The 6,000-nt window shown below is 41.1% G+C and overlaps 1 non-coding gene and 1 pseudogene across 1 annotated transcript; both read right to left on the reverse strand.

The window, feature by feature from the left end:
- Positions 1-4,452: 4,452 nt before the first annotated feature.
- Positions 4,453-4,682, reverse strand: LOC139279707 (U2 spliceosomal RNA; annotated as a pseudogene).
- A 238-nt stretch (positions 4,683-4,920) lies between these two features.
- Positions 4,921-4,992, reverse strand: trnag-ucc (transfer RNA glycine (anticodon UCC)). The gene has a single exon. It is a non-coding gene; the product is annotated as a tRNA-Gly (tRNA).
- Positions 4,993-6,000: the final 1,008 nt, after the last annotated feature.

Raw genomic sequence — 6,000 nt, forward strand, 5'->3', positions numbered from 1 at the left:
CAGAGCGCACTGTACAAATTGTAAAACGTGCCCTCATAAAACAAATGTTAGATCCAAATCCAAGGAAACGACAGTTGTCATTGGATCACAAATTGGTTAATTTTTTGATTACATATCGAAATACTCCTCATACAACTACTGGTAGAACACCGGCAGAATTGTTTCTCAAACGACAGCCACGAACCAGATTCTCGTTATTAAAGCCAAATTTGGCACAGTCCGTAGAAGAGACACAATTAAGACAGAAAGAGAATCATGATAGAGGTAGAGTAAAAGAGAGAAGTATGAAATTAAACCAGAAGGTGAGAGTGAAGAACCATCACCATAAATGGTTAAAGTGGTTACCAGGAAGAGTGGTGAAGATATGTGGTCCTCGCACATATTTGGTAAAGATGTTTGATAATGGACAGGTTAGGTTTGTCCATATTGATCATATTTTACCTACAGACATGGAAGGAGTTGAAGGTGGGAATGATTCAATTATTTATGACTCATCAGACAGTTTTGATACACCAGTAGCAAATCCTAAATCCAATGTACTGGAAACAAATCCAGGAGAGAATCAGAATGAAAGTCTGAGTCCGAGTCAGGAAAACAAAGAGCCTGAAGTTAGAGCGAGTTCAAAATGAAAATCAAGGAAATTCTGTGGAGGAAAACGTTCCTCAGGATGAGCCTCGAATGAGTGTGAAATCGACACCATGTTTGGAAGGTTCTGTTCGAGAGCGAAGGTATCCTCTTCGAAACAGAAAACAAGTGGTAAAGTTAAATTTGTAAACATGGAAAAAAAAAAGTTTATATCCTGTGTTAAGTATAAACATGAACGTTATGTATGATGTTTGCTATGATGGCTTCTTCATTAAGGAGGGAGAAGTGTAATGTCTGTAAGCTTATAATGTTTGTAGCTCCACACTGTGGATGTGGACGTATTGTGCACTTCAACTGCATAGTTAATAATAAACAGAACCAGGCAGATTTCCAGAGGCTTCTGAAAGAGCTGCCATGTCGGAAGCTGTGTGTGCTTGTGTTCTGTGAATATATCATAGGAAGCAGATTCTATAGTAACTTTTAAATGGAATTGGATAAGTATTTGAAGGGGAAAAATTTGCAGGGTTATTGGGAAAGTGCAGGGGGTGGGTCTAATTTGATAGCTCTACCAAAGAGCAGGCACAGGCATGATGGTCACTATTATTCTATGATTCTATAAATCTTTACAGTGGTCCTACTGCAACGATGCCAGAATTTCCCCCGGAGGGTCAACTGACAGGCTCCCGTCTACTGGATGGAATCCTGTCGAGAGTCTGCCATGGATTGCTAAAGACCTCTGACCAAATGGAATGGGCTGGGGTTATGGCAGGGTAGTGGAGGAGGGCGAATAACCTGCCTCGACCTTGTGGGGGCAGGAGAGGGGAAATTCAGCCGCTAGTGTCACGATGGAACTATTACAGCTCATCTTGATTTTGCTTTCATCTGATGTCCACATACAGCAGCAGTCACTGGAGTTAGTAAACAAGAAGGCACAGGAGCAGTGAACCCAGTTGTACTATAACAACCACAACAACTTGCATTAACATAGCACCTTTAGTGCTTCACAGGAGCGATTATCAAACAAAGTTTGACACCAAGCCACATAAGGGGATATCAGGGCAGGTGACCAAAAGTTTGGCCAAAGAGGTAGGTTTTAAGGAGCGTCTTTCAGAAGAAGAGAGAGGTAGAGAGGATGAGAGGTTTAAGGAAGGAATTCCAGAGCTTCGGGCCTTGGCAGCTGAAAACACGGTCACCAATGGTGGAGCGATGAAAATTGGGGCTGCGCAGGAGGCCAGAATTGGAGGAGGGCAGAGATCTCGGAGGGTTGCAGGGCTGGAGGAGGTTACAGAGATAGGGTGGGGGCAAGGTTGGATTTGAAAACAAGAATGAGAATTTTAAAATTCCCTCAATGCTTTTCTCAGCTCTCTCAAAACCAGCAATTGAAATCTCTGGCCTTAATATCTCTATGGCACGGGGGACTTGGCCACTGGATAAGCAGGAGGATCTCCAACTTGAAGTCTTTTAACAATTAAAACAAAAATTAGAACCATCTATTGCCATTGTTTCTTTTCTTAACAACAAGCTGTATTTCAATATACTGTACCAATAAATCTATTACCTATGGTGGTCTTTGGTGCTTGGTATTATATGAACACATTCTCTCTTGCAAAACGCTCTCTCTATCCATGATTTCTGAGCCTGAAACACAGAAAGAGTAATACTTTAGTACAATCGTCTACTGAAGTGCGTTTGGTGATATAAGAGGAAAATTAACATGGCTTTACTAAATTCAAAAACATCAATATGGAACAGTAACTAGCGAAACTAAGAGAAGAAACATCATCTTTGAAAAGATGGGCTAGAAATTCCCCAGCTTGTTGTTATTTGATAAATAACATCATTTTTGTGAAGAAATAAGAATAAAAATGTCGCCATTTTTTAACAGGGTAAATTTGGCCAAAAATTACACCTGTCATTAAAAAATGGCGTTGCTGGAGGAATCGAGTTGGATACCCCGTCCTCTCTAACTTTACCGCAAGGCCGGTATCGCCAAAAATACAGGGGAGAAAACACAAAAAAAATTTGCAAAAATAAAAATCAGGAAACATTCACAATAACCTTAAGAAATGAATCGCTGAAATTTTTTTTTAAACTTCAACTTACCTTTTTTGTAGGTCTTCTTACTTACCGACATTTTTTAGGCTGTAACGCCTGCTTTTTCCATGCGTTGTTTTTTGACCCGAGTATGGGTTCAGCGAACGGCCAAATTTAGGCTTTGCCAATTTTAATATATGGCGATTTGGAAAATGGCATTATTTTCAAAACGCCATTCTTAAACTTTGGGCAATTTTGTGAAGAATATTTTAAGGACAAAAAAGCAATTTTAACGTGTAAAAATCACGTTAAAACGTGCGTTAGGCTGGCTAATTTCTAGCCCCATGAACTTTACATTTGTCTCCAAAACAAACTGCTTGTTTTGAGTGCTTCGGTTGGCTTCACATGCAATTGCAGAGTTCATTGTAAAGTTGGAACAGACTGCGAACAATAGGGGTTAGAGTTTCTGCTCGGCTGCGCTGTTTTTATCGCTGCAATTCGTCCAAAAATAGCCAAACCCGCATAAAAAAAGATGGAATTTTAAGAGCAAATTACATTCAGGGCAATTCGAGTTTCCGCAATGTTTTGCACTAGTTTTAAAAATATCGTGCTAAAAGCTAGCTCCGCCCACTAAACTGTCCCCGTCCCCTGATGGAATGAATGACCAAAGCGTGATTCCGCTAATTGCGCTCGTTTGCGGGACTTCGAGGAGGCTCCTAAAATTAAACTGGATCTTTTGGGTGCAAGGACACTAATAGTCACATTTTAAATGTTTTTGAATGTAATTTTCTTTTAATTTACTCTCTTTCTCTTAGGCAGTCCTTTGGTGTTGACTTCTTTCCGAAAGGAACTGACGACTGTACCCCAACGCAACTAGCAAATGGTCTGGATAGTTTCTTAAAGTCATTTTCAGTTATTTAAAATTGGGTTACTCACAGGTGGTGCTCTAGACACTCTGATTAAAAATGCATATATTTTGTGATAAGCCCATTTTCAGCTGTATGAAGCAAACTGCACCAGGTTACAACACTTAAATATATCAAGGAATATTTTTTACTACAAAATCTTTTTTAAAAAGTTACGTTCATGGCAGATTTTACATTATGCAAATGAGTGTGAACGAAGAAAACACTTCTCAAAACGGGCGCAATTTCAAGCGCAACTTACGCCTGGATCGCCGATTGTGCCTAAAGCGGAAACTTGATGCTCTTTTGGCAGTGGAGAGGTATCCAGTGTATGCACCATTTCACTATGTTTCGAAGATTATATCACACTAGATTATGGATAATCAAAGGAAGATTGTGACTTGCTCACTGGTTACACTTTTCTTAGCGTTAATGAGCTTTTTATCCCTGTGTGTCCAAACTTAACATTCAGAGAAATTGTTAATCAAATCAAAGGATATGGCAAGCGGATGGTAAAGTAGAGTTGAGTTGGAAGATCAGCCATGACCTTATTGAATGGCGGAGCAGGCTCGAAGGGCCAAATGGCCTACTCTTACTCCTAATTCTTATATTCTTATTTAAATATGCCGGAGATTAAATATGATTGAATTCCAGATTTTCATGGGTCCTGGAATATAATTGGCAAATGAAAGAAATGAATAAAATAAACTAATGTCTTGATTGGCTAAAAAATGCTTCTCGATTCATACCTTTATATTAACACTTGCCTAATAAGGAATGGTCCACACAAAAAAATGGACCCTTTTTTTTTTTTTTAAATTCATGTCCAATCGTTATCCAATCGTTACAATTCTTTGTCAAACGCCAGAGGTCACCCTGCACCAGTCAAGGATCACTCTGCGCCAATGCTCTTAGCCAAAAGGCCTAGAGCCACTGCACCGTTCCTGGAAGTACTGCAATACCAGGTTCGTGCCATGGAGGTGGATGGGTCAGGTCCCCCACACACCTCCGTGGAGGTGGATGGGTCACCAATCCCACCCACCTCCTGTTTACAAAAATGTAAGCATATACCTTCCTGACCAGGGAGGAACCACCCGGACGTCATGGTGGCTGGTCAGGTTAGTTATGCAGATCTTAGCCAAAAGGCCGAGAAGCGATGCCATCTCATTCAAAGGACAGCACAGCACTCTCTCAGCACTGCACTGGGAGTGTCAGCCTAGATTTTTGTGCTCAAATCACTGGAGTGGGACTGGAACCCACAACCTTCTGACCCAGAGGCAAGAGTGCTACCCACTGAGCCATGGCTGATGCCAAAATCCTTGAGATGCTGCTGTCAGAACTTCTTGCAACCAGAGGCATCAGAAGTTCATTTCAACCTCAAGTAGAAATTGACAAATGTGATGGCTGGGAATCGAACCCAGGTCAACTGCTTGGAAGGCAACCATGCTTACCACTGCACCACCATCACACAACTTTACTCAAGTAACAAACTGCAGGTGAAAGTTGTTGACTCTGCCCCAGTTAGGGTTCTTACTATTCTACTTTGAAAGATGAAAAAGCATAGAGGGAGAAAAAGAGAGCTAATACCCCTGACAAAACGATAATGAGTAACCCTGTAATTGGACCATATTTTGCCATTTCTGCTGTTATATTAAAATAGGAACAGGAGGCCATTCGCCATTCAATTATGTCAAGGCTGCATGGTTTCTTAACCCTGCGTTGGCTCCATATCCCTTAATACCCTTACCGAACAAAAAATCTCAGATGCTATAGTACCAGAGATATTGGAAGGAGCAATAAAAGAAGAAAAAGAAAGACTTGCATTTATATAATGCCTTTCACGACCTCAGGACATCCCAAAGTGCTTTACAGCAGCCAATGAAGTAGTTTTCAAGCGTAGTAACTGTTGTAATTTGGAAACGTGGCCGCCAATTTTGTGCATAGTAAGCTCCCACAAACAGCAATGTGATAATGACCAGATAATCTGTTTTTAAGTGATGTTGAGGGATAAGTATTGGCCAGGACACCGGGGATAACTCCCCTGCTCCTCTTTGAAATAATGTGATGGAATCTTTTTTACATCCACCTGAGAAGGTAGACGGGGCCTCGGTTTAACATCTCATCCGAAAGACGGCATCTCCAACAGTACTGCACTCTCTCAGTACTGCACTGGGAGTACTGGACTGTTCAGTCACCCAAGAACTCACTTTTAGAGTGGAAGCAAGTCTTCCTCGATTTTGAGGGACTGCCTATGATGATGATGATGGGAGTGTCAGTCTAGATTTTGTGCTCAAGTCTCAGGAGTGGGACTATGAACTTCTGACTCGGAGACGAGAGTGCTACCCACTGAGCCACGGCTATTAACTATTTGATTAAATAGTCCCAATTTCTGGAAACAAAAGATACATTTCAAGAAGTGAAACCAGTGGCGTGATTTGTGAACCTGCTGCCCAGGTATAAAACTGATGTTGTGGAT

The sequence above is a fragment of the Pristiophorus japonicus genome, chromosome 1 (genome assembly GCF_044704955.1).
Source record: "Pristiophorus japonicus isolate sPriJap1 chromosome 1, sPriJap1.hap1, whole genome shotgun sequence".
NCBI lineage: Eukaryota > Metazoa > Chordata > Chondrichthyes > Pristiophoridae > Pristiophorus > Pristiophorus japonicus.